The sequence below is a fragment of the Rutilus rutilus genome, assembly GCF_951802725.1.
Source record: "Rutilus rutilus genome assembly, chromosome: 4".
Classification (NCBI taxonomy): domain Eukaryota; kingdom Metazoa; phylum Chordata; class Actinopteri; order Cypriniformes; family Leuciscidae; genus Rutilus; species Rutilus rutilus.
In genome coordinates, this window is record NC_140212.1 from 8970272 (window position 1) to 8996856 (window position 26585).

Consider the following 26585-nt stretch of genomic DNA (forward strand, 5'->3'; position numbering starts at 1 on the left):
TTACTTAATATCACCTATATTTTTGTATTTTAATAATTGCATAATTACTTTGTTCATTGTAATGTCAGAGTCACCACACTAGAACATGGGAGCAAATAAAAGTGAAGTACAAAAATATTCTACATTATGGTAATTTTTAGTTATAGTATAGTCTCTTTTATAAAAGGCACTGTTAAATAAATGGTTGTCTGTTTATAAAAGCAACCAAGAAAAGGGCTGAGAAAAAAAGAAAAGATCTTAGTCTTACACTGTAAAATAATTTTTGCTGCATTAAATTAAGGCCGTACAGTCATTTCAACTGTTAAATCTTGAGTAATGATGAATTGCTTTGACTTGTGAAAGTGAAAACTGATAAACTTATGTTTATGTAAAAATATTTTGCCATGAGTTATTGATCACATTTTTCCCGAGTGTAGTTCATTGTAATGACATTGTGTTTTCCTCTTTTGTGCACTTTTACATAATACACCAACACTTGTATCTGTTCCCAAGAAAGTATAGTGGCTGAAATATGTGCAGTAAGTGACATTTTCTAACTTTCCAAAGGAAAGAAAGTATACGACTTTGTAATGTCCATTTGTTTCCATTGCACTGGACAGTGAATAAACCCTCTCAGATAACTGTCATATGGAGGAACTAGCCTACCTGCAAGTGCATAAATAACTTTACTTCATTTATACTTATGCTTTATGGCTGCAATATAAGTTGCAGGATTCCACATCTACAGAAAGGCCTACAGAAGAGTCTGCACAGACAGAGGAGACATAGGCCTACAGGTGGGCAGTGCATAGCCAACTTTTCCTTTTTATTTGTTGCATGAGGCATGTGTCTAATATCTTTTGGTGTAGGCACTTGACCACTGGCTTTTCTTTACAAAGAACAATTGAAATAAAACTCAAGGAACTAAGCATGTGTCTTTTATTAAACATTTAATGAAAAGTGTTTTTTTAATATGGCACATGCAACAATGTCACAGGCCCTGTCAGGTGTGCAACCCTCAGACTTCTTCAGACACTGAAATCCTCCCTTTAGCCAAAGTTCATTTCATTGTGTGCCCTTGTCCTGGCTAGAGCTGCATTGGTTTGGGTCAGGGAATGGGGTCATAAAACACCTGTCTGCAGGCAGGAACATGTCATAATCACCTATGAAAAATGCAGTTCTGTTAGGATCAGCATAAGTGTATGTAATACAGTGAGCTTGATATTTAATTGTGGAACTTTCCTTACCACTTTCAAATAATGTGCATAATGTGAATCTCTGAAAATTCTTAAGTCATGCACAGATCCTGGCCATTTTTCTTTCACAATTGTGATATGAAAGATTTTAGTCAAATGCCTTTTTTTATTTGATATAATCTGGAATATTAAGAATCACAATAGTAACTGGGCTGCACATTTACATTGTGAACCCCCTTTCTGTTCACATAATCCCCTTCATTGAGGCCTTGATGGCAGCCTCCACTTTAAAATTAAAATTCTGTCATCATATACCCTCATGTTGTTTCAATCCTTTATGAATTTCTTTCTTCTGCTGAACAAAGGAAGATATTTAGAAGAATACCAGTAACAAGACAGTTTCTGGTCTCATTGACTTCCATAGTATATATTTTTTCCTACTATGGAAGTCAATGAAACCAGAAACTGTCTGGTTACTGATATTCTTCTAAATATCTTCCTTCCTGTTCAGCAGAAGAAAGAAATTCATACAGGTTTGAAACAACATGAGGGTGAGTAGGCTATATGATGACAGATTTTTAAAGTGGAGTAAGTTATATCCCTTTAAGCCTGAGTGGCATATAGGCTACTGTAATCAGCATGGGCATGATTGCATGATCCTCATAGAAAAAAATTATTATAGCATAAAAAAACTGCTTTACAACATTGGGTCTTCAGTGGCTTGGAAATGCCACAAAAAAAACTAAAACTGTTTTTTAAACCTAAAAGCGCCAGGTTAACTCTGAATGACACGACAGACAGCACTTTCCATAAAGTTCTCCGCATATCCAATAGTGTAAAGGAAAGAGACACTCGCAAATAATCTTAGGGTACAGTTTATTCTGTAGTTAAAGCCCGACTCCGACAAGTCGAAAATAAATGTGCGTTTCCAACAAATTAATAATGTAAACGACAATCTCACGAGTCACGAGAAAAAATATATATCTCAGAAAGTGCACTATCGCTCTGCGCTGGACTTCCCGTATCAGCTCCGCTTATGAAGCCGCCGCGATCTAATCCTGTTTACATGAAATAAGCCTGCTCCCGAGCAGGTTTAAGTTTGCGCACCTGTTGCTATGACAGCAAGTCCAGGATGAGCGTCGAAGAACCAAACAATCCAAGATCAAGCCAAATCGTCAACAATCAAATCCAGCTAACTGAGTTAGCGACGTACGAAGAACGAGCCCCTGGTGAAAATTTCATGTCAATAGCACTTTTGGAAATATATTTACTGAGAAAAAATGATGACGTGTTCAATACTTATTTCCCCCGCTGTATATTCCCAAAGAGGAGATCATATCAACCAGAATTTTAGATTTAAATTTTTTGTGAACAATTTTTTTATTTTTTATTTATTTAATTTGATACTAACAAACAAAAATTTGAATAAACAGGGCATACACATGAACAAAAAAAATACATTATACACCCCCTCATTCCCTCACTCGCTCAACCCAAAAAACTACGTACACACACCCGCCCACACACATACTGTACATTAACAAACAAACAATACAAACAGAACTAACACAATTCTACATTTATCAAATCCCCCCCTACCCTCCCTGAGTGATCTACCATGTCTCTCTCCCCCTCTCGGCAAGAGATTTAGTAACTTGAAGAGCTTCTGACCAAGATCTCATGGTCTTTTCCTTAGCACCATGAGACCGTGCCACAGAGAGCTTCAAAGTAAGAATATCTAACAGCAAATTCCACCAATGATGTAGTGACAGAGTATGTGGTGGTTTCCAGGATTTTCTTTGCAGCAGTTAGGCCAGAAAGCCAAATTCTTTTTTCATGCACAGACATCGGAATCTGAGAGTAATATGGGACAACAAGGAATCTCTTTACTGAGAATTTCATATAAAGATTTAGTAACCTGTAACCAAAAGGACTGTACTTCAGAGCAATTAGAAATATCTGCTTTATAAGCAATCCTACCTTCCATATCATTGCCCGTATCAATAATGTTTATATTTAATGAGTGTCTGATTACAACTAGCACACCTTTTGTTTTATCATCTGCTGAAGATGAAGCTACAACTTCATATTTGGCATTACTAAAACTGTTCACAGACTCCTTTGTAAGATGTGATTCCTGAATCAGTGCTATATCAATACACTGTTAGAAACAATTTGTTCAAAATTAAATGAACATTAAACATTAACAAGTCTTTATCTTTACAGAATAAAACTAAAATAACAGCCTCATGCAAAGCATTCTGGGAACCAAAATCTGAAGGAAAAAAACAGAAAAAGGTTGATGAAGATTTCTGGTTCCCAGAATGCTTTGCATTAGATTGTTATTTTAAAATTTTATTCTGTAAAGACAAAGACTTGTTAATGTTTAATGTTCATTTAACTTTGAACAAACTGTTGCCAGTAAATAACATAAATTTAAATCTACAGTAAGTTACTGGCAACCAGCTGCATAACTACAGCACATTTTTTACAGTGTATGTTTGCTACTCCAGATAGGCAGTTCTCTTAGTCATCCTATTCAAACCTATTCCATGATATTACAGAAAGATTAGTCATTAGTGTCAAAAGGAAATGTAAAACATTTGACTGTAATCAAAGACCACCGCTTTATTTGTGCACAAATGCTGTGTAAAATATCAATATACTTTCCAGGCCAACTTCCCAGTGGATCACTCAATCCCCTCCCAATCCCTCTATCTATATTATCTTGCATGATTAGTGGATGCAGAGTTGTGCTCCTGTGAGCACCTATTTCCCCTTCTTACAGCCACCAAACTTAAAAAAAAAACAATTATATATATATTTATTTAAAAAAAAAGGAATAACATAAACAATTATGGTTACTTGTTAAATTAATGAAAGAAAGTAGGCTGTTCATACATTAAGATCATACATGTCCACATCAATCTAAAAATAGTAATTAACCCACTTAACTTTGCTAACTTTCAAAACAATAGTTCCTATATTTCCCATCTCTTGTAGCCTAACCTACGGATTACTTCATTTGGAACATCATTTATTATCCAGTCCAAAATAATATTAATAAAACAAAGGAGAAAAAGGAAAGGGGATCTGCCTATACTTGACAGATTCACTGCTGTCCTGAGGCAGGGAACTGATCGTCTCTAACCCAACTGCCCCATCATCCGAGTCCAATAAGCGGTCCAGATTGAGGCTGTTCGCATATTTTTCTGCCTCCTCTGCACATTTGAACAGCATGACTTCTTTTCGAATGGTTACCTTGAGAGTTGCTGGATGAAGTAGAAAGTTATCGATGCCCTCTTTTGTCAACTTGTTGCGTGTGTCGCCGAAAGCCTTCCTCCCAAGTACCGTATGTTTGCTGTAATCCACAAAAAACCGCAGCTCTTTTCCCGCATACATGATTGGTTTCACCAGTCGGGCTACTTTTAGTAGGATATCGCCACTCTCGTACTGTATCGCAGACATTTGAAGATCATAGTTCGTGGATGGCCAGCATGATTTCCACTGTAAATTCTGTGTCCAAATTCTAAATCAAGTGGCCTATCTTTGAGAGCAGGTATCCATAGCGGGAGATTAGTTGAAAGAAACTGTAGTAACGTTACATTACTGCCTTCTCTGCTGATTCGAATGTTTTTTTGCCGTGCCCGGTCCTCCTGGTCCACCGGCCTCAATGTAAGTTTTTCAATTTGGCTGTGGCACTCTTCATATATCCGGTGAGGCTTTTTTGTTCTTTTTGGAGTGTACTAGTTGCTAAAACACACTGCTTAAGCTTTAATATAATTTTCCTTGGTCTGTTCTTTCAGTACGTTCATACCTTTTTTACAGTCTATGGTTCAGACTGATAGCTGACAGTTCCGATCGAAGTGTGGAAATACCTTCCGAGATGTCGGACTTCAATTCTGTTCGTAGATTCCGGATTTCTCCTTGCAATGTTCCAGTAAAAGAAGCCGATTGTTCACTCACGGCATTCTGAATAGCCTCGACAACGTCTGTAGCCTAATGTTTAGATCTATTATGTGATGAGTACTGATTTATCCCAGCAGGTGGCAGTAATGTGTTGTATAAGATGAAGTGCATTTGCTAGAGGAAGAGTATGGAATGCCAAAGCTGCCAATATTAAAAATAAATAAATACATAAATAAATATACAAATAAATGTAAAAAAGAAAAAGTAAATAAATAAATATACATAGAAAAGCAAAAAAACGAAAACAAATAATTATTTATACATTTATTTCCTTATTTATGTATATATTTATTTTTTTCCATATTTATTTATTTATTATTTTATTTATTTATACATTTATTCATTTATACATTTATTTATTTATACATTTATTTATTTTTACATTTATTTATTTATACATTTATGTATCTCTACATTTATGTATTTCTACATTTATGTATTTCTACATTCATTTATTTCTTCCTACATTTCTTCCTGCGTAGGGTAATGAGGAGGGGGTGGTTTACCTCAGACATAGCAATCGAGCTCAGAGTAAGCGAAGGCGAAGGGTTGACATGCCCCCTCAGTCATTTCATCCTGCAGCCGGACCTGCCCAGGACATTTTACAAATCCAGACAGACGATGTTCTACGGCCATGTCCGGAATAAAGAGTAGCCTATCCATGTCACACAGTAAGATTTAGGATTTATATACCTCGCAGTCACAGACCGCATCAACATCAGTGAGCTATACTTATTGTATTTCGCCACAGGGTGTCACTGTGGCCTCAACCCTTCGCCTTCGCTTACTCTGAGCTCGATTGCTATGTCTGAGGTAAACCACCCCCTCCTCATTACCCTACGCAGGAAGAAATGTAGGAAGAAATAAATTAAGAAATACATAAATGTAGAAATAAATAAATGTAAAAATAAATAAATGTATAAATGAATAAATGTATAAATGAATAAAAGAATAAATAAATAAATATGGAAAAAATATATATATACATAAATAAGGAAATAAATGTATAAATAATTATTTATTTTCGTTTTTTTGCTTTTCTATGTATATTTATTTATATATTTATTTATTTATTTTTTCTTTTTTACATTTATTTGTATATTTATTTATGTATTTATTTATTTTTAATATTGGCAGCTTTGGCATTCCATAGAAGAGAAGTACTGTCAGAAATACGAGTTTGAAAGAAGGATTTTAATAGAAAAATTAAGAAAAATAAAAATGCAATTTATACTAGGGGATATTTTACAAAATAAATCTGGAAATGAATGTTATAGTTTTATTTTTCAGTATCTTAGAATAAATAATTTGTATGAGAGGATATAAAATGTCATTTTGATCCACACTCCATACCAGGTGGTGGCGGTAATACACCATTTTGTTGCTTGTCAACCGCCAATAAAACCTTAAGAAGAAGAAGAAGAAGAAGAAGAATAGGAAGAAAAGTTGTAATGGAGATATGCTTGTGTTCCACATGGAATAAAGGCCAGCTATAGACCTTTCTCACAACTTCCGTATTTGTGACCGGAAATACGCAATCGTCGTGGTAATCTACTTCCTCCGCAGTCAAAGCAACATAAACAAATGGCGCAAGCAACTAGCAAGAGCATAAGGAGGAAAGGATGAGGCTGAAAGACTGGTTTAGGAAAGAAAAAATTAGATTTGAAATGAGGGAAATACTACAAATGAATTCAGGGCATGTAGGGTATAGAGCGATATTTGTGTTTTTGAATAAAACAGGGCTTAGTAGAAGGATATGAGTTTAGTTGTTTTAGAAAGTTGTATGTAATAATAATGATAATGTATGAATATTAATAATGTTATTAGATATTTATGAAGCTATTTATTGGTTTTATATAAGTATGTATTTATTTATTTATTTATTTATTTAAAGGATAGTGAGAGAAGGCTATTGTGATCCACACTCCATATCAGAAGGTGGCGGTAATGCACACTGAAAAGTTGTTTGCCAACCGCCATTAAAAGAAAGAAGAAGAAGAAGAAGAACTAGCAAGAGCTAGGTAAACATAATACTGGACTATGTGATGGATGCCAGGAAGAGGAGTCAGTAGAGCATATTGTTTTGAGATGTAGTAGATATGGAGCTCAGAGAGAGATGATGAGGAATAAGTTGAGGGAGATGGGAGTTCAGAACATTACATTAAAAGGGCTATTGAGCAGTGATAGGGTTCAGACTAGAATTCTTATGACTTTCTTAAGAGAAATAGGGGTTTTTAATAGGATATGAAGAAATGTAGTATTGAGGAGGGTTAAAAGTATAAATATTGTTGTTGTCATGATTATAATAATAATAATAATTATTATTATTGTTTTGCAGAATGACTGGGAAGTGTGTGTGTGTGAGTGGGGAAGGGGTTTAGTCTGTAAACCTATTTTCTGGTTCACACTCCGGAGCAAAAGGTGGCGGAAATGCACCAATAAGCTGGATGCCAACCGCCGTTAAATAGTAACAAGAAGAAGAAGAAGAACTAGCAAGAGCTATTGACACGCTAATGATGTGTCATTTTAATTAACAGTTCTGTAACAGTTAGCCTCGCTCTCTACTTACCTTGATATTTATGGACAAATTCCGTGTGGAATTTTTTTTACCCTTTATTTCGTTTTTTCTTTTTGGTGATGGAGTTTTCCTCTACGAGTCGTCACATCAGCAAATGTAATATTTGGCAAATCCGTTAATGAAGTTGTGTAGACTCTTTGATCCATTTTAAACTTGCCCGCGTTTATGTTTTTCTGGTGTGTTGACGCTTGACAGGAACTCCGCTTCCACAACGATTACGTATTTCCGGTTATTGTGAGAAAGGTCTATTCTTCTTATCTTTATTTGTTGTTTCTTGAACAATACATGGTACCAGGAGTGGGGTTCAGAAAGGCGCTATGGATGTCATTAAACCACCGGGGTCATTTAAGTTGTGTGGAAATGTTGACGCAAATTGGAGGACTTTCAAACAGCAGTTCGAGTTGTATGTTGTCGCTATTGGACAAGGAGCTGCTGTGGATGAAAGAAATATTGCCCTGTTACTTACCATTGCTGGAGCTGATGCTGTGGAGGTCTATAACACCTTTATGCCCATTTGATGCTCATTGTTTGTCAAGAAGGAACGAGACCTATGAATGATATGTATTCAGAATGTGAGTGCAGCATGAAGGAGAGGCTTTTGATTACTTTCTGACAGATCTGAAGATAAAGGCAAAGACTTGTAATTTTAATGAATTGAGAGATTCAATGATTCGTGATCAGATTGTTTTTGGTATCTATGAAAAAAAAACTGAGAGAAAGATTGTTGCATGGAGAAAGTGCATGTAGTGGAGGAGGCAGATGACAGTGTATCCAGTGTGGATTCGGTGAAGTCTTCGAAGTGGATTGTTCCTCTTGTGGCTAATGGGACCATAGTGCCTTTTAAATTAGATACGGGTGCAAAAGTTAATTTAATTAACATCAGAGATGTGAAAGCATTGAAAGAAAAACCTCTAATTAAAAAAAAAGTACAGTTCCCCTCAAAGCCTATAATGGACAACCAATTGAAACACGAGGAGTATGTAGATTCAAAATACAAGTCAAATGGTAAAGCAGAAAAAGGGGTACAAATTAAAGGCAGGGTAGGTAGGATTTTTCCAAAAAAAAAACATTCCAAATTTGTTTAAACTGTCTTTATATACCAATACATAATTAAAATGTAAGTACTCTGAAAAAGAAAATATAAAAATCGAGTGACTGTAGACCTTTTAATCTGCAATAAACACAGCTCATTATTTCCATTCACTCCACCCCCTCCCTTCTGAGCTCCTTCCAAAGCCACGCCCCCAAAACACATGAACGCGCGATGCCAAACGCTCAGGCTCAGCTGGAAGACGCATTTATTACCTGAGACGAGTGGAGAGGAAGGAGCGCAGTACATACAGTGACATCATGTCAGAATCACATGTAATAAAATACCTAACTTTATCACTATGAATATAAACAAATAAGATTTCTTTTAGTACTCACTATCAAGCTAGCATATCGATAATGGTAAAGTTTCATTCGGTAACGAGCTATATTTATAAGGCAAAACTAAAAACAGGTTGCATTGATACACGTTTTTCCATTACCATCAGTTACACTGTGATGAAGGTGAATTTCGTGTAAGATTCATAACATATACGGTGTTTTGCATGTAAGAGTTTCCATGATGAAAACATTGTTGACTCTAATGAAGACTAACGTACACTCCGAGTCCGGAGACAAGTACCGCATCGTCGGTTCGAGGACAGGTCCGGGGTTGAGGGCGAAGCAGAGGAGGTCGTTCAAGAGTGCGGGCAGGGTCCGAGGAAGTAGTTTTTGCCTTGTTTGCCTTCGCTGACTGCATATGCAGGTGCTTTGAGCTGAATATTTCCGGGAATGGTGACATGTGATGAGTGCACGCAGGGCACCGCGCGCAGTGGGGCTCGGGCACGAGACATGAAGGCATCTGATTGGTTCTTTACATTCGCACCGAATGGCAGTGATTGGTCAGAGTTTTTACTGTCCTGCAGCTGCTACAGAGGTCTGATTTTTTTCATTCCTTTTTCTGAACACATAATGTATTGACTACTCTCAGGATGGAAGGACCATTTCACCCAGTATAAAAAAAAGTGTTTCTGAACAGGATTACCTACCCTACCTTTAAAGACTTTTGAAAAAAGCTGCGGCAAGCAATTCTGATGAAAATCTGTCTCTACTCTACTGAGTTACCGTTCTTCTCCACTCAGTTGTGGATTATCTCCTGCCGAGTTATTGATGAATCGTAAACTGCGTGACACACTGCTAAAATTATCCCTGAAAACAGAAACCAACAGTTTGTCATTGAAAGAGATGCAACATCTTAAAGAGAAGCAGAAAGAATATTATGACAAAGGAGCTCGGCAACTGAAACCTCTTTCTAAACAAGATGTAGGAGTTGAGGAAGCCAACTGGATGGAGAAAGAAAGCTGCAGTTCTAAAAGAGGTAAACCCAAGATCAGGGCTCTGAACCGGTTCAAGGAACGAAAACGAAAACCGGAAACGAACGAAATTTGAACAGGAACAAAAACGAAACCGAAAACAAAATCAATTTTAATCGTTCTGAACAGAAACGTTTATTTAAAATGACTATAAACCGGTTAATAACGTTATTTTATCGTTCTCTTTAATATTTTAATTTGCCATTGACCAATCATAAATTTAGTAGTTCAGAATTGTGACGTTGACGATTTGTACAAACTTGCAATTGCACTACCGGTAACGCAAGTCAGCGTAGAGCGCGCATTTTCATGCCTCAAGTACATTCTTTCCCCACTGAGGTCTTCAATGAATGCACAGGTATTGGAGGACATTCTTTTCGTACGTTTAAACAAGCAGTACGGACTTTAAGCTCAAAAAGTTTATGGATTTCGTATAAGTGCTAAAAATCGCACATTTTTTTTCTATAGTCTTTCAGGTAGCCAAAAACAGGACAGGTAAATGTTTTCTTTATAGACTTTTAATGCTTTGTATTAAAAATAGTAGAAAATTTGTTGTAGTTTTACAATGTTATTGCATTAAGTGATCGTGCTTCGCAGAATGAAATTGTTTATGTGATGCAGTGTTGCGCAGTGTTTGCTTTGAAATTAGCAGTTGACGGTGCATTAAAAGAGCAATGATTGTCCAGTTTATATAATTTTTATATCATGTAATTTCTAAAACAATTCGTGTTGCAAAAAAAATTAAAATAATAATAATAATAGGTACAAATAATTGTATCACTCTTCAGAAAAGAATTAGCCATAAGAGTGCCAATTTCGATTGTCTAACGGTCCAGTAAAACAGGTCAATATTTTTCCAGCTGTTTATGCTTTGTAATTAATACAGGTATTTCTGTTGTGGTTTTAACAATGTTATGAAATAAATGTTCAAGTTTAATTATCATGTGTTATCTTATTTTTGAGTGAAAATTAGTCTTATTTATACATATTTGTTTAAAGTATAGGCTAAATTAAAATAACGTTATTAACCGGTATTTTATCTAATCAAACCGGTTTCGGAACGGTAATGTTTAACGAGGAACGCAAAAACGGAAACGTTAAAATATCGATTCTGCTCGGAGTGAACCGATTGATTTTTTTTTTCGTTTTTAAGCCCTGCCCAAGATCATATCTTGTTCAAACAGAAGATGTGCGCAGACCTTACGGAGAAATCGACAGAGTCTGCTTAAGACTGCAGAGAAATGTCCTTTGGATGAGCCAACCCAGTCTCCAGAAATGCAGTCTTGTGAAATGCCCTCTGTTGATCTGCAACGTCCTGAAATGCTATCTTCAGATATGCTTTACTCTGCAGGCCAAATTCCTGAACTTGATTTATCTGTACCAAAGACTGACATTCCTGTTTTATGGAGATCTATTCGAGTTCGAAAACCACCTGTTCGAATGGACTTATAGTTTGAAAAAAAAAAGGAAAAGAGATGTAATGATTAGATCTATTATGTGATGAGTACTGATTTACCCAGCAGGTGGCAGTAATGTGTTGTATAAGATGAAGTGCATTTGCTAGAGGAAGAGAAGTTGTAATAAGCCCCTTTCACACAGAGATTCCGGAAAATACACGGATAAAGTGACCCGGGATTTGACCCGGGTTCATTTGATTTTGGTTCATTCACACTGCCAGTGATTTTCCGGAATCAGAGAGCGCGTTCACACACAACCCGTGTATGTCCCGGAAAGACACGTGACATCGATGTGACTTGTAATGTCTCAGCAGCGTATTCAGTTTGCTTATGAGCTGCGATTTCTCTCTCTCGAGAAACCACGCTTGTGCATTTATTGCATGATTCGATCATAAAATTGCGCATTTCGTACCGTTTCACAGCTGGCGAACGATCCCGGCTTCAGCGTCATCACTACGACACGGCATTATTACGGCTTTTGTTCACACAGCGCGCGTCCCGGGACTGAACACGGCAATGTTACTAGGTCCCCAACCCGGCATCGATCCCGGCATTAAACCCGGGTCGTGTTTGCGTTCACACAGAAGGCATTCCGGCAATTTGCCGGCAATTTCCCGGGTTCAATGCGCTGTGTGAAAGGGGCTATGGAGATATGCTTGTGTTCCACATGGAATAAAGACCAGCTATTCTTCTTATCTTTATTTGTTGTTTCTTGAACAATACACAAAACTTCAAATTTTGTTGGAGTAGGCTACGGCCTTAACGCAACATCGTTCAAAGGCAAAACAGCGCGGGCCATGTGAGCGTATAATTGTTAGTAGATTAGCAGTCCTTAAATCCGCCGTCAATACAATATAAACGGCAATCGACTTTCCAGTAGGTTTTATATTATGTCATCTTCCTTATCCGTTGTTTCTTTTTAATGCATAATTTTTATATCTAAAGTTATTTGGCTGTTTGAAGGGTTGATGGCGCTCAGTGGCGTTCCGCCATCACCGGATGGTAGAATTTAAGATTTTTGATGTTTGTTGTGAGTTTTTTTAAGTGGCATTTTTTTAGCTGAGTATTCCAGGACAACAAATAGTTGTACAATTCACGTTCCACATTCAAATGTTATTGGAGATATTTGTGCACTATAGGGACGTCCCGCCATTTTGACGGAATAGAAAAAGCTAAACCGCTGGTGATAATACAGCTCATCGCAAAATATTAATCTATTCTTCTATCATGCCCGAGCGATGCTGTGCAGTTGCATGCGATGAGATACGGGATCACACAAAAGCAATATCTTTATACCGTATCCCAAAAGAAATAAAACGGAGAAACAAGTGGTTGGCGGCAATAAACAGGCAAACCGCTGATGGCGGTGTTTGGCTTTCAACTCAACACACGCGGCTTTGAAGTCTTCATTTGGGTCAGGTAAGTTGTCCCCTCGAAGGCTAATAAATGATTTCTCTGAGTTCTGGATCAAATGTTATAAATTCACTGTTGCCATAGAAATCCGCAAATGTTTGTGTGCACTACCAAGCATTCAACATAACGTAAGCGTGTCTTAGCCGGACATACCAGGCTCCCAATTTTACGACATATATTATATATAAATTTGCTCTAAACAGAAAATCAATTGTTAATCAAACGTTTAGCTGTCGCCCTTTATGATAAAAAATATTGTGCATTTTTTCATGGTTCTAACCAGGGTTCGAATTATGATTTCATCTTTGTGGGGGTCTCTTAAAAAAAGAAAAAAAAAGTAGCCTATGAGCAAGCGCGGTGTAGCTTACTAATGTAAATAAAAAAGTGTTGCTAACACAATTCAATTTAAATAGTACATTTGGTTTAATTTGTAGTTTAATGAGGTCTAATACATGTTGTTAGTAGTGAGAATTTTCACGTGAATAAATAAATAGATCCGACATATTTAATGGTGTATTTAAATGGTCCAGTGGCAGAACTTTTGCCAAGCGTGTCAGAGGTTCTGGGTTCTAATCCGCACTCATGTAGGTTTTTTTTTTCATCAAAACGGATTATGCTTATCAAGGACCAAGGCAAGGACATTTTTGTGTGCATTTTGTTTTGTAATTTCACAGAACGAATAGAGAGTCTCCACAACGGATTGAAGCGCGCATCCGAGTGAAGACTGTGCACGAGCCATAAGAGAACACAGTATCCGCGCAGCGGCAACGAGCACTTTGATCACAAAGACCATTTGATCACAACACATGTATTAAAACAGGCTCGTTTACTGCAGTATTAGTATTTCCAGCCACCTGAACTTAGAGGGGACTGAGAAATGTGTGAGAATTGGAGGTTGGTCCGGCCTCAGCGGGACTCAAAACACTCTCTCTTCCTCCTTTCGCCGGTGAGTGAGGTATTTTAGAGGCGGGTTCGCTTTCTGAAGTAAGAAAGCTGGCCGTGAGCTCGGAGCGAACAGCATAAATTTTATCTGCCGTCAGAGCCCGGATTCGAACACGGGTCTCCGGCGCGAAAGCCTAAGATTTTACCACTGTGCCACAGGGGAGCGGCGCTTCTCACTGCGTGGCCCCGCAGGGACAGGCGAAGTGACAGCTTGAACGTTGAAAGCTTCAAGTCGAGCCCGCAGGGTCGACATTGAGAGCTCTTCGCACTCGCGGCCCAGGCAGAGAGCGCAGATGACGTGGTGGTCTCTGTTGCTGGGCGGCTCGGCACGAGGTAAAACGAGGTATTTTTAGAAAAACGCCTCGTGCTCTTTTAGGAGAGAGAAAGTGTGTGATGCAAGGCGAACACACACAGCAGAAAAGGATATGTCGCCGGATGGCGTAGCAGGCACGGAGGCTGAAGGTGGCGAAGACGGCCAGCTTCCTCAGACGCTTCCTAGGCTTGCTGGTCGCTGAATTCAACGGCGGCGGCTCTCAAGATCCAGCGATGCGAAGAGCTTCGCTGAAGACATGAAAATCAGAACTCCAGCCTGTGAGCCCTTCTTTTATACATGCTAGCCACACCAATTCTGGCGGGCGAGGCGCGTGGAGCGTGCCTCATTGGGCGTGACGTCACGCGGGGCTCACTGGTAGGCTGCTGCAGTTGCTCGTACAGCCTGCTATGGTCCGCTGTCTGCCGCACTGCGTTGACAATAAATACAAAATTAAGGATAATTTTTTGGCTTCAGATCTCGAGAAAAGACAACTTTACCCGTAGCGTAAGCAACTTACGCAATACGAGAGAACCTCTCGTAAGAGAACAGACACCAACAACTGTACTTAGACATTGTGACCGTGTTAGAAGTGGAATAATTGATGAAAGACCGTGTAAAAATAATTAATGTTATGTGTAACGTAACGTTAGCATAACAGTCGCTAGTTCGACAGACGCAAAATCTAGACTAGAGCATTTGGACCGCCGTCAATAATTATAGTTCATTTCATCATAACTTCTTGTTGACTTTCTGACTTCTTTGACTAACGTTACTTAAAGTCCGCGTGAACCGGAAGTTGCAAACGACTTTTCTCCAGTGTTGTGACATACTTCCAAGTGAAACGGAATATTGAACAGAGGGCAGGGTTTTAGTGTCAGCGCTCCTCCTCTCCATCTCTCGATCATAGCAGACTAACGGTTTGAGGGGAGTGGTTAAGCGTTTTTCAACCCAAGCCGTCAAGCCTACGTCATCAGAAAAAGATGCCATTTCAGACCGGAAGTAACTTTTCAGACTTTGATTAAAGATTACCACGGCAAACAATTTTTTTCTGTGTATTAACTTGCACGGATTAATTGTTCACCACAAGACTAGTAATATGCGCTAACAAAGTAAATAGGGTCAATTTTGATTTCATGTCGACTTTAACGTTAGGATAGTTTTAATAAAACAGGGTTGCTCACCTTTATGCTCGCTCCTGCTTGAACCTCTCGTCCTCCTGTTTACGTATAGTGATATATATATATATATATATAATATATACACTGCTCAAAAAAATAAAGGGAACACTTAAACAACACAATGTAACTCCAAGTCAATCACACTTCTGTGAAATCAAACTGTCCACTTAGGAAGCAACACTGATTGACAATCAATTTCACATGCTGTTGTGCAAATGGAATAGACAATAGGTGGAAATTATAGGCAATTAGCAAGACACCCCCAATAAAGGAGTGGTTCTGCAGGTGGTGATCACAGACCACTTCTCAGTTCCTATGCTTTCTGGCTGATGTTTTGGTCACTTTTGAATGCTGGCGGTGCTTTCACTCTAGTGGTAGCATGAGACGGAGTCTACAACCCACACAAGTGGCTCAGGTAGTGCAGCTCATCCAGAATGGCACATCAATGCGAGCTGTGGCAAGAAGGTTTGCTATGTCTGTCAGCGTAGTGTCCAGAGCATGGAGGCGCTACCAGGAGACAGGCCAGTACATCAGGAGACGTGGAGGAGGCCGTAGGAGGGCAACAACCCAGCAGCAGGACCTGCTACTTCCGCCTTTGTGCAAGGAGGAGCAGGAGGAACACTGCCAGAGCCCTGCAAAATGACCTCCAGCAGGCCACAAATGTGCATGTGTCTGCTCAAACGGCCAGAAACAGACTCCATGAGGGTGGTATGGTGTTCACAGGTGGACGTTCACAGGTGGGGGTTGTGCTTACAGCCCAACACCGTGCAGGACGCTTGGCATTTGCCAGAGAACACCAAGATTGGCAAATTCGCCACTGGCGCCCTGTGCTCTTCACAGATGAAAGCAGGCAGCAGAACGTTCTCCACGGCGTCTCCAGACTCTGTCACGTCTGTCACATGTGCTCAGTGTGAACCTGCTTTCATCTGTGAAGAGCACAGGGTGCCAGTGGCGAATTTGCCAATTGAAACAAAAGCCCCACACAGCTCTCCAATTATATGAGGATTACCATCTTAACATGGACAAATAGGGGGTAAATATGTGGGTAAACTGAACAACTACTATGTTATCTGCCCTGACAATTGTTTTTTTACCTGCTCTTTCAAGTAGCAAAGTCGGTCCAGGAGGATGAGACCCTCTATGCATGGAGCCAAGGTTACTTTCAACTGAGGAAGATGAAAACAGCATAAGACAGACTGATATAGGGTTAGCAATGAAAAAATAATAGACATACAACTTTCTATGACGCTCACCATGTTAAAAGCAATCATCTCATTCATCCTGGGTGTGTAGCGATCATGATAGCTCTGAATATCACCATCAGATAGCTGAAGAAAACAAGAGATATGGATTTAATGGTTTTATATGAATAAAGGAACGAGACCATGTCCTACTCACCAACCAGGACCTAAAAAAAATATATATATTACAAAATAAACAATAATTAAATAAATATTAAATAAACATTAAATGTATATTTTTAATTTAAATAAAAATATATACATAAATACAAGTACAGTATATTATCTCTATATAATCGCTCAATTAAAGTTTTTTAACTATATATACACACAATTTTGTCAAATTAAATGTAATTAAAATAATTTTCTATTTTAAATACATATGTACTATTTTGTTTATATAAAATAAATATACATGAATTGAAAAGATTCATTTATAAATATAAAATTATAAAAATACAATTTTAAATATTACAAATATAGTTCAAATATAGACAAACATCGTTTTGTCAAACAAAATTTAAACAATTTTCTATTTTAAATATGTTATATTTAATTTATATACAAATATCCAATATATATTATAATGTATTCATATAAACTAAAGACTAATAAAAGTTGATATATATATATTACAATAAGCAAAAATTTAATAATTTAAATAAAATATTTTTTTCTAAACAAATTTAAAAACATATGTAATACTTAATTTATATAAAAACATACATGAATATATTATATATAATGTATTTATATTAATTGTACAAATTTTTTATCCAATATTTAAATAACTTTAAATATATATATATATTTCTCCCCAAAACCAGGTTACGCTGATATCGTCTGGGCCTGCTAATGCCTTTTTAATAGTCTCTTGCTCTCTGTACCCATATTTCCCTACTTGTCAAACATACTTTAGTCTGTTTATCTCATTAGTTTCATTGTGGTGTGTAATTCAGACGCATGTGGGCAGACTAACAAAACATTAAACGTAATATGAGAACAATCGGTTATTACTTTAGTCTCATCCAGATCCAGCTTCCTAAGTGCCCGCCTGACATAGTCCACAAACGAAGAGGCTTTGGAGTACACGTTCCCAACACGTTTCTCACTGCCAATGGGAAATAAAACACTGCATCACATCAAAAATAAACTAACATAAAGTTGAACTGATTTCCGAAGTCGTTTAGAGACTGATATTAACGTACATACAGTAAGTCACATGCAGAGGGTGAACTTTGCACTCCTTGTTGACTTGCACATTACCGTAACCTGATGGTTTGGCTTTGACTCACAGGAGTTTAATAAAAAATTGAAAACAGGGCTTTAGGGTTTGACTCATGAGCATCAGTCATCACTGAATCAGATCTGCTCAGTACAGTCATGATCAAATATCTCGATAAACATTTATCAGCCTCCGCAAAAGGAAGGAAGGACTGGAGGGAATCTGGAGCCTCTTTATTCTCTCCTCTAGTTTACTAAAGCTCTCCGGCGACTTAAACAAAGACAGGCGGTTGTTTTCTGTCTAATGAGCAGATGATGTGGTGAGAGTGCTGTCGATGAGATATCTGATCCTGGTGTGTGTGAGGGGAACGGCGTCAGTGAGGGAGCTTAATATTTGTCATCGTGTGCGTTTCACACTGAGAGTGGCTCATCAGGGGGTCCGGGGGGTGTGTTTAGTTTTTTATGGAGTGTTTTCAAATCTAGGACAGCAAACAAATTTGTAGGGTTCGGCATTGTACTATAATTAACCGCCAAACCTCTAATACTTGGTTGAAGTGCCCCTGTTATGCTATTTCAAAGGTTCCTAATTTAGTTTTGGAGGTGTCCTACAGTGTGTTTACATGCATCCAAGGACAAAAAACACTTTAACTTTCTCATAATACACACTGCAGCATCACCTCTTTTCTCACTGTGTCTGAAACATTTGATAAAAGATTCAGTCTTTCTCAACCTTGCTTTTCGAGAACCTACTCTGCTCTGATTGGTCAGACGGCCTAGTCTGTTGTGATTGGTCTATTGGAAACGGAAGTTGGAAGTGGATTTGCTTTCACAGCACAGAAAACAGCATCTTCTCAACATGTCGACAACACAAACTAAACTCGTCCAGTCATCATCTTCAACTACAGTGTTTGAGGGCGGGTCGAAGTCTACGTTGTTCGCCGGCAGCCAATGAAGATCATAGGCTGGCATTATGCAAATTTGTTACAAACCTCTGTAGACTCATTTCAGGCCTGCACTTTCATCTTTAAAAAAATATGCAGACCTTTTACATTCACAAACAGCGACTGTATATAACACTACATGAGCGATACTATCCGAAACAGCATAATAGGGGCTCTTTAAATGATGAAAATTGACTGTGGCAACAGTTGGTTTTTCCAGATGTTTACACGCATCTAAAAGCCTTCAAACAAACAGAGCTATTATTGTCAATCTCATGCATACCACAGTAACAAAACAAATCTAGCATGCTATAAATATGACATAAAATCAATGGTGGTACATATGATGGATACCTTTTAAAGCAATCGTAGTGATCCTGTAAAATAACATGAAGAACCGCCCGATAAAAAAGCGACTCCATAGGCAGCTGTAACAGTCAAGAAACCCTGTTAACATCAGTCCAAACAATTTTGTTTAATTTCAAAACTGATTTTGCCTGTTTTTACTTATTTATGCAATGCATACTTATGTTTGCTTACTATTTGTGTTTTTAATCACATCATTTGAAGTGTTTGTCCCATTTGTGGCAACTTTAAAAACAGACTGTGTCATATTTTCCATTGCAATTATGTCATACAAACAATCAGCCGTGCGGAAGACAGCACAAAGAGATCGTACGTGCTGGCCGCTTCACCTCTGAACTTTCATTCATTTTTAATCGAGAAAAAAATCTAATTAAAATACACAGTGCGTCTAATTAAATCACATAAATATGCAAAGCCGCATATGCTGTACGTTCTGGCATTCAAGCCTGACCAAGACATTATGATCAGCTGTGCAAACAGCTCTGGTTGCAAGAGACTGTCCTTCTTATATGCAAATCTTACAGGGGAATTGGGATTTTAATTGAAATATTAATATTAATATGATATGACACAATCAAGTACTCACCCCTCCTCCGGCAGACACCCTCTCCAGAGCCTGAGAGGGGGGAAATTAGTTTGTGAAGAGCTCAATATTAGTCAAGCCTGCTGGAAACAAGCTTGAATGTGATAACTAAACACATTGTGACTGATTTGATAGTCACTTTTAGTTTAATAGCACATACACTGTGTTCATCTTACAAGAAAAATCACCTGATTATCATAAATAACATTTTTTATAACATTTATCTAATAAGCAAAGGATGTGGTTTATGATGCGTGGGCAACGTGAGATGTGTTCGTGACGTGTGAGGCAGACTTACGAGACATGCTGACATCCTGGCGTTTCGACCACAGAAACAGGCCTGATCCTTCAGATACTGACTCATGGGGAAACCACACACACCACTGACACACCCTGGCCCACACCAACAAAAAACAGAGATGAAGAATCAAACATCTTTTTTACATTAACTACCGTTCAAAAGTTTGGGGTCTGTAAGATTTTAATTAGCCTTTTATTCAACAAGGATACATTAAAATTGATCAAAAAAGATGTGTATTTCAAATAAAAGCTGTTGTATTGAACCTTCTATTTTATCAACAAATCTTTTCCCACTGATCTTTTCCCTCTTTTCCCACTATCCTGAAGGATCATGTGACACTGAAGACAGGAGTAATGATGCTGAAAATTCAGCTTTGATCATAGGAATAAATTACCTTTGAAAATATATTAAAATAAAGAAGTTATTGTAATAATATTTTAAAATATTGCTGTTTTTACGGTATTTTTATAATCAAATATAAACAGACTTAGGGAGCATAAGAGACTTCTTTTAAAACCATTAAAAATCATACCAACCCCAAACTTTTTAGGGTATGATAAAACTAAAGCAGATTTCTAAACACTGAACATTTTGTGGATAAGAACCTGTTGAGCACATGCCATTCAAACGAGACCCATACTGTGGTACGAGGCCTATTCGTGGTGCAGATAAACACTGTTTATTCCAGATATCATGCTAATCTAAACCATGCCAAACTGAACAGGATCCAGAGTCCAGCACAGGCCTGAAATATGTGTGTGTGTCTGTGTGTGTGTGTGTGTTTACAGGTTTGGCTATACTTGAGGGCCAAATGTCCTGAAATATTATGACAGCAGACTAGTGAGGATATTTCACTGGTCCTTACTAGTTAAAAAGGCATACAAATCAGCCGAAACATATAAATACCATTAACCGGATATAAAATCAGTGGAAGTCTATGCAATGTCCTCACTAATGTAGTGAAACAAACGTGTGTGTGAGTGAAACAGAATGAGCTGTGTATAAAAAAAATGGACAGAGAGAAGGACCGTGTGCAACACTGACATTAGTGATTTCATAACTTTAACACTGTCTTAATTCGACCAATCACTGTGAGGCTTTAAAATGAAGGATCTTCAATTTGCGTTTGTGGGTTCCCCAATAAAACAGGGTTTAAAGCTGAAAATAGCTATTTAAGGTGCAGATACAAACTGTAAGTAAGCCATTCACAGGTTGACTACTTAACTAATGACGTTTTGTGGACGGGACTTCCTGTTTCCTGTTTCAGTAGAGACATTGCATGGGCTCTTTTGAAATCTATTGAAGCAAATGCAGGGCCTTTGCAGAGATACCACAGAAAAAGTATTAGGCTGTTAATTGTGATCAGGCAAGCAAAACTCAGTGCAAAATCTTTGTAACTCTGTGGGGTGCCGCTAGTGGCACAACAATTACACACTTCGCCTTTAAACGCACAGCATGATGCTGTAATCATGCCAGGTATTTTAGACTAAAAGGCACATTGTGTATTTCCATTGGAACTGCATTTGTTTCACTCCGTATTGTTTCTTCTTCAGAACAAACGCGCTTGTAAAGCGAGCCGCCGAAGCCCTGAAAACTCTGACATCATCATGCTGAAAACGCCACATGTTGTACGGACTCTTCTTGATTTAGTGAGATCAAACAGACTGTGTGTGGAGAGGGAGAGTGTTTGTGATGTCAGTCCAACATCTGAACACACTTCATGTGTTTTAGCTCTGTCCCTGTAGCAATTGAGAGTCTGTGATGTGATCACCAGGCTTTAAAAGACAATGAGACATTATTGTAGTCCTGCTGTAATTCATAGCATTGGACACTGACTCAATCGACAGTAATTATGTGATCAAAATATCATATTTTGCAGGCTCTCAATCATTACTGCAGTGTCTCCTCTGAGAAGAAGTATCTTAGAGAAGGGGAAAGACAGAGAGCGACCGACAGAAATCACATGGTCTCTTGGGACTAGCACCATTTTCTTAAAGGGATAGTTCACCTAAAAATGGCAATTCTTAATTTCATCTGCAGAACACAAAACATTTTACTTTGCTTGTACTTATTCATTTTTGTCATTTTGTATGTTATAATTTTTGTATTTCTGTAATTTGCCTAGGGACTACGGATGTAAATTAGCCCTGTGGCTATAATCCGGCATGTTTACGTCTGTTTTTGTTGATTCAATGCAGTAATCAATGTTCATTAATGTGCATTGTCCCTATCAAATAAATAAATAAATAAATAAAATAAAAGAAGATATTTTGAAATCATCAGTGTTTTTGTCCATACAACGAAAGTCACCATTATATCAATAATACTAACAAGCATTATTATTAAATAATACAATTATTAATGAAAAATTGCATTTATTTAATAAACAACAACAATTAATTATTCATTGAAAAATAAAACATTTTATAAGTAATAATGAAAATAATAATAATTATTATTATTATTATTTTGTTATAAATGTATTAATCACTGTTTTATATTGAATAATACATTGCTGTTGTTTTACATTATTTAACCCAGAATTGACCCAGGGCTGCAAAATAATTTAATTAATTATTTAATTATTCAAATTTAATTAATTATTTAAAAATATTAATACTTAATAATAATATGTATTATTATTATTATTATTATTATTAAGTATTCATATTTTTATATAACATAATAATTATATTTATAATTAAAAAGAACAAAAATATATTAATAATACTAACAAACGTTGTTATTACATAATTAATCAAATAAACAATGAAATTAATGAACTTATTCATTAAATATTGAATTTACTTAATAAATAAACAAAAACAACAATTTATTATTTGACTCAGGATTGGCCCATGGCTGCAAAAGAATGTCAAATTCTTTATTTAATTAATTATTTAATTATGATTATTATTAGGATGGTATATAATTGCAGAGTATTATGTTATTATTATATATATATTAATTATTAGGATGTTACATTATTTAGTACATTATATTTAGTACATTATAATTATTATATTATTATTAATAATATTAAATTATTGATTTAATAAACAAGCAACAACAACAATAACTCTTTTTAAAATAATTGATACATGTTATAATAATAACAATAATTATTTTATAAATTATTAGTAGTATTTTTTATTATTATTATTGTTTTCATTTTTCATTATTATTGTTTTCATTTTTGGACCCAGGATTGGCACAGGGCTGCACATTGCTGGAAAGAACATTATGCAAAGAACTAAAATTCCACACATCTCATCTTGTTTGAAGATTTTGGGCACCCGGTTTGACAGAGACTGATCTGTTCACGTGTGTGTGTGTGACAGGAAGTGTTCTTACCCTGTCTGTCCTCATCAAACTCTTCAGAAAGCAGGTGGTTTCAGCCCACACTGCAAGTGGCCCGCAGCTCCTGTTTGGCCCCGAACATCCGTAGAGAGCTGGGAGCCAAATCTCCACACGTATGCAGGCCAACCAGAACTGCATCCTGGGTACCGGCCAGAGAGAGAGAGAGAGAGAGAGAGAGAGAGAGAGAGAGAGAGAGAGAGAGAGAGAGAGAGAGAGAAAAGGGTAATTTGGTGAAATCAACACAGACCGTTTGCCATCTCTCATTGATCATAAATAATTTGCTATGGACACATCCAAGTCCCTCTCCATTCTTGAGCTCAATTTCACCTAATTAACATGATTAGGATAATCGCAGGCGTCTCGCTGAGCTGTAATAGCAATGATACAACTTCTGCTCTATAATCAAAGCCCACAGCTGGACAACTATTGCAGCATAGCGTGTCTCTTGTGCTATTATATGAGTTTAGTACACATACATTATTTGATCCTTAGAGAATATCATATGAAATGAATTCACAACACATTCACAATGAAAATGATCCAAATGCTTCAAAAAGTATGAAAAAAACACAGCTTCAGCTAGTTTTTTAGGTTACTAAAATACAAATGCAGCTATATATGTCTCAAAAAGACAAATTCTTTATTTAATAATAATAATAGTTTATTTGTTCATAAGTAGTTGTTAGTTGCAGTAGTAATAATTACAATGATAATATAGTTAAATTTTATTTAAATTGACAAATCTACTAAATCAATTATTTACTTAACTCATTATTTATTATTAATAATAATAACAAAACGTATTAAATAATGAAGGAAATAATTCATTTAATAAATGAACAACAATAATTTATAATTTATTATAAAATAATACATTACATAAATAACAATAATAATAATAATAATAATAACTATTATTATTAAATAATGAATTAAATAAACAATTGATTTAATAAGTTTTACAATTGGTAAAACTATAGATTTAATAAATGTAAAAAGTCAATAGATTTAATAAATGTAATAATTGTTTCATTTTAGTATTATTATTATTATTATACATTTTGTTTATTTTTAAATGAATAATACATTATTATCATTATTATTGTTGTTGTTATTTTTTTTTATTCTCCCTTGGTTGAAACCCCTTCATTAATTCTAAAATGTATTATTATTATTATAGTATAGTGAATTCTAAATTATTATTATTACACTATTTTTCTCCCTTGGTGGAAACCTAATAATTAACCTAATAAAAAAACCTAATAACCCTTAATAATTCTAAAATGTATAATTAATTATTTTACAGTGAATTATAAATGATTATTATTACACTAGTTTTCTCCCCTGGTTCGTTGAAACCGTGTGTGTTCTGACATCCACTCACCTCCAGCTCTGAGATCAGCGTCTTGAGTTCAGTTTCTGCAGTGACGTATGAGGTCAGAGGGGAAAACAGGCTGCTGTCGCTGTCGTTCCTCCTCCCTTCTCGAGCTTTCCTCTCCAGATTGTCCCTCTTCCTCCTCTCTCGTTCCTCCAGGCTCAGCTGGCTGGGGTGGACACGAGGAGAAGCGTCCTCTATGACGTCTAGAGACAGCGTGCCGAGGAAGCTGCTTCCTGCATCCCAATCACTGGGCTCTAATGTGGCATTATCTGGAGCGGATAAATCACTGGAGACTTGCTTTGATAAATCACTGGTTTCCTCTTGAGCCACAAACCTTCCTTTTTCCTTTGTAATAAAGTTTGTGTTGCCATCACTGTTCTCACAGTTTCTGCTGTGTTGTTTACTCCCATCCTCACTGTCCAAAGCTTGATTCCCACTGGCTCTGTTCTGTTTCTGATAGGCTTTGGAGAACTTCTTCAGCTTCCTGTTCCTCTCCTGAGCTCCATGTGTGTTGGTGCTAGAAGAGTCGATACCGAAAACTTGTAGGTTAAACCGCATGGATAGATAGGAGCACAGGTAGCCTTTCCCAGAGCCCACGTCTATCACCTGAGATGAAGAAACTGATGATGAAAAAGATGCAATTCAGAACAAAAAAATGTAACTAAACTACATTTTAAATGTTCTTACCTGTTTGACCCGGCAGCATTCAGCCAAACTAGCCACAACCTCAGACATTGCCTGCACCTCATGGGCTTTCTTACAGTTCATAAACTCATCTGGAACAGGAACTTTGCCTGATGACTCTCCTATGGAAATTACAGACAATGCACGAGATATAACCTTGTAATAACCTGAATGTGACGTGCATAATAATCACAATAAAGATCCAGAGTGGAATTTAAATGTGCTTTTCAGAGCTTCTGGTCTGACTGCAGTTACCCGCTATAGTGTCTCCATATATCAGTGTCAGATTCTCCATCAGCTCTTCCAGCTGCATACAGACCCCCAGACCCGGGAAACTGTGGGCTTTCGCTGCCCTCAGCAGGGCTGATATGTCCACCAGCTTCTTTGAGGCATTACAGAAACCAAAGGTGGTGTTTTCCTTTTCTAAAAGCAAAAACACTATTACTATGAAATACAGCTGATTAAATAGAGTAGAGTCCAATGCACTTTAGTTCAATACATACAAAATATATATTGTATCATACAAACACTACGTAATGGTAGGCTATATCAAATTAATCATTTTAAATATTAATCAAATTAAATGATACTGCCGCAGACCATTTTGTCATTTTACTCCACAAAATAATGTATACATACAGTGTTCTGAGTAAATGTTAAAGAAAATTATATTAAAACATATATTAGTTATTATAATTCTGAGCAGTTTCTTATGCTGCGTAGTGTCATAATTAAACCACAACTTATAAATTATATAAAACATTTTTTAACGTTTTGCATAACAATAAAACGATTTTTTCTTTTTCCAGATTGAGTCCTTCTTACCTTCTACTGTCCCCGTGCGGTCATCAGTGGAACTGATAGACTGCAACACTTCTTCTGGACTCACACACATGAACGTGCTCCAAACATCACGCGTGTAGAAGTCCACTGTGTGCGCATTCGAGATGCTTAGCGATATGGAGAGAAAGCGCTTTACTTCATCTATTTTCCTTTTTAAAGTTTTAATAGGCAGTTCATTAAATGCCATTATTCACGGACCGAGAAACAGTGAGAATTTCATGAGAGCTGCAGCTGTTG

The 26585-nt window shown here is 36.9% G+C and overlaps 1 protein-coding gene and 1 pseudogene across 2 annotated transcripts in view; both read right to left on the minus strand.

The window, feature by feature from the left end:
- The window catches only part of LOC311289132 (scavenger receptor cysteine-rich type 1 protein M130-like), a gene marked incomplete at its 3' end in the record, with an annotated part of 53453 nt that overhangs the window by 15740 nt on the left and 11128 nt on the right, over nucleotides 1-26585 (minus strand). The window lies entirely within an intron of this gene.
- On the minus strand, nucleotides 16304-26535 carry LOC311288793 (putative methyltransferase-like protein 25; annotated as a pseudogene). The gene is made up of 12 exons (XR_014630276.1): nucleotides 26331-26535; nucleotides 25761-25943; nucleotides 25509-25627; nucleotides 24828-25427; nucleotides 23438-23582; nucleotides 20081-20175; nucleotides 19786-19815; nucleotides 19188-19261; nucleotides 17686-17779; nucleotides 16681-16755; nucleotides 16522-16593; nucleotides 16304-16353 (listed from the first exon to the last, which is right to left on the minus strand). The product of XR_014630276.1 is annotated as a putative methyltransferase-like protein 25 (transcript).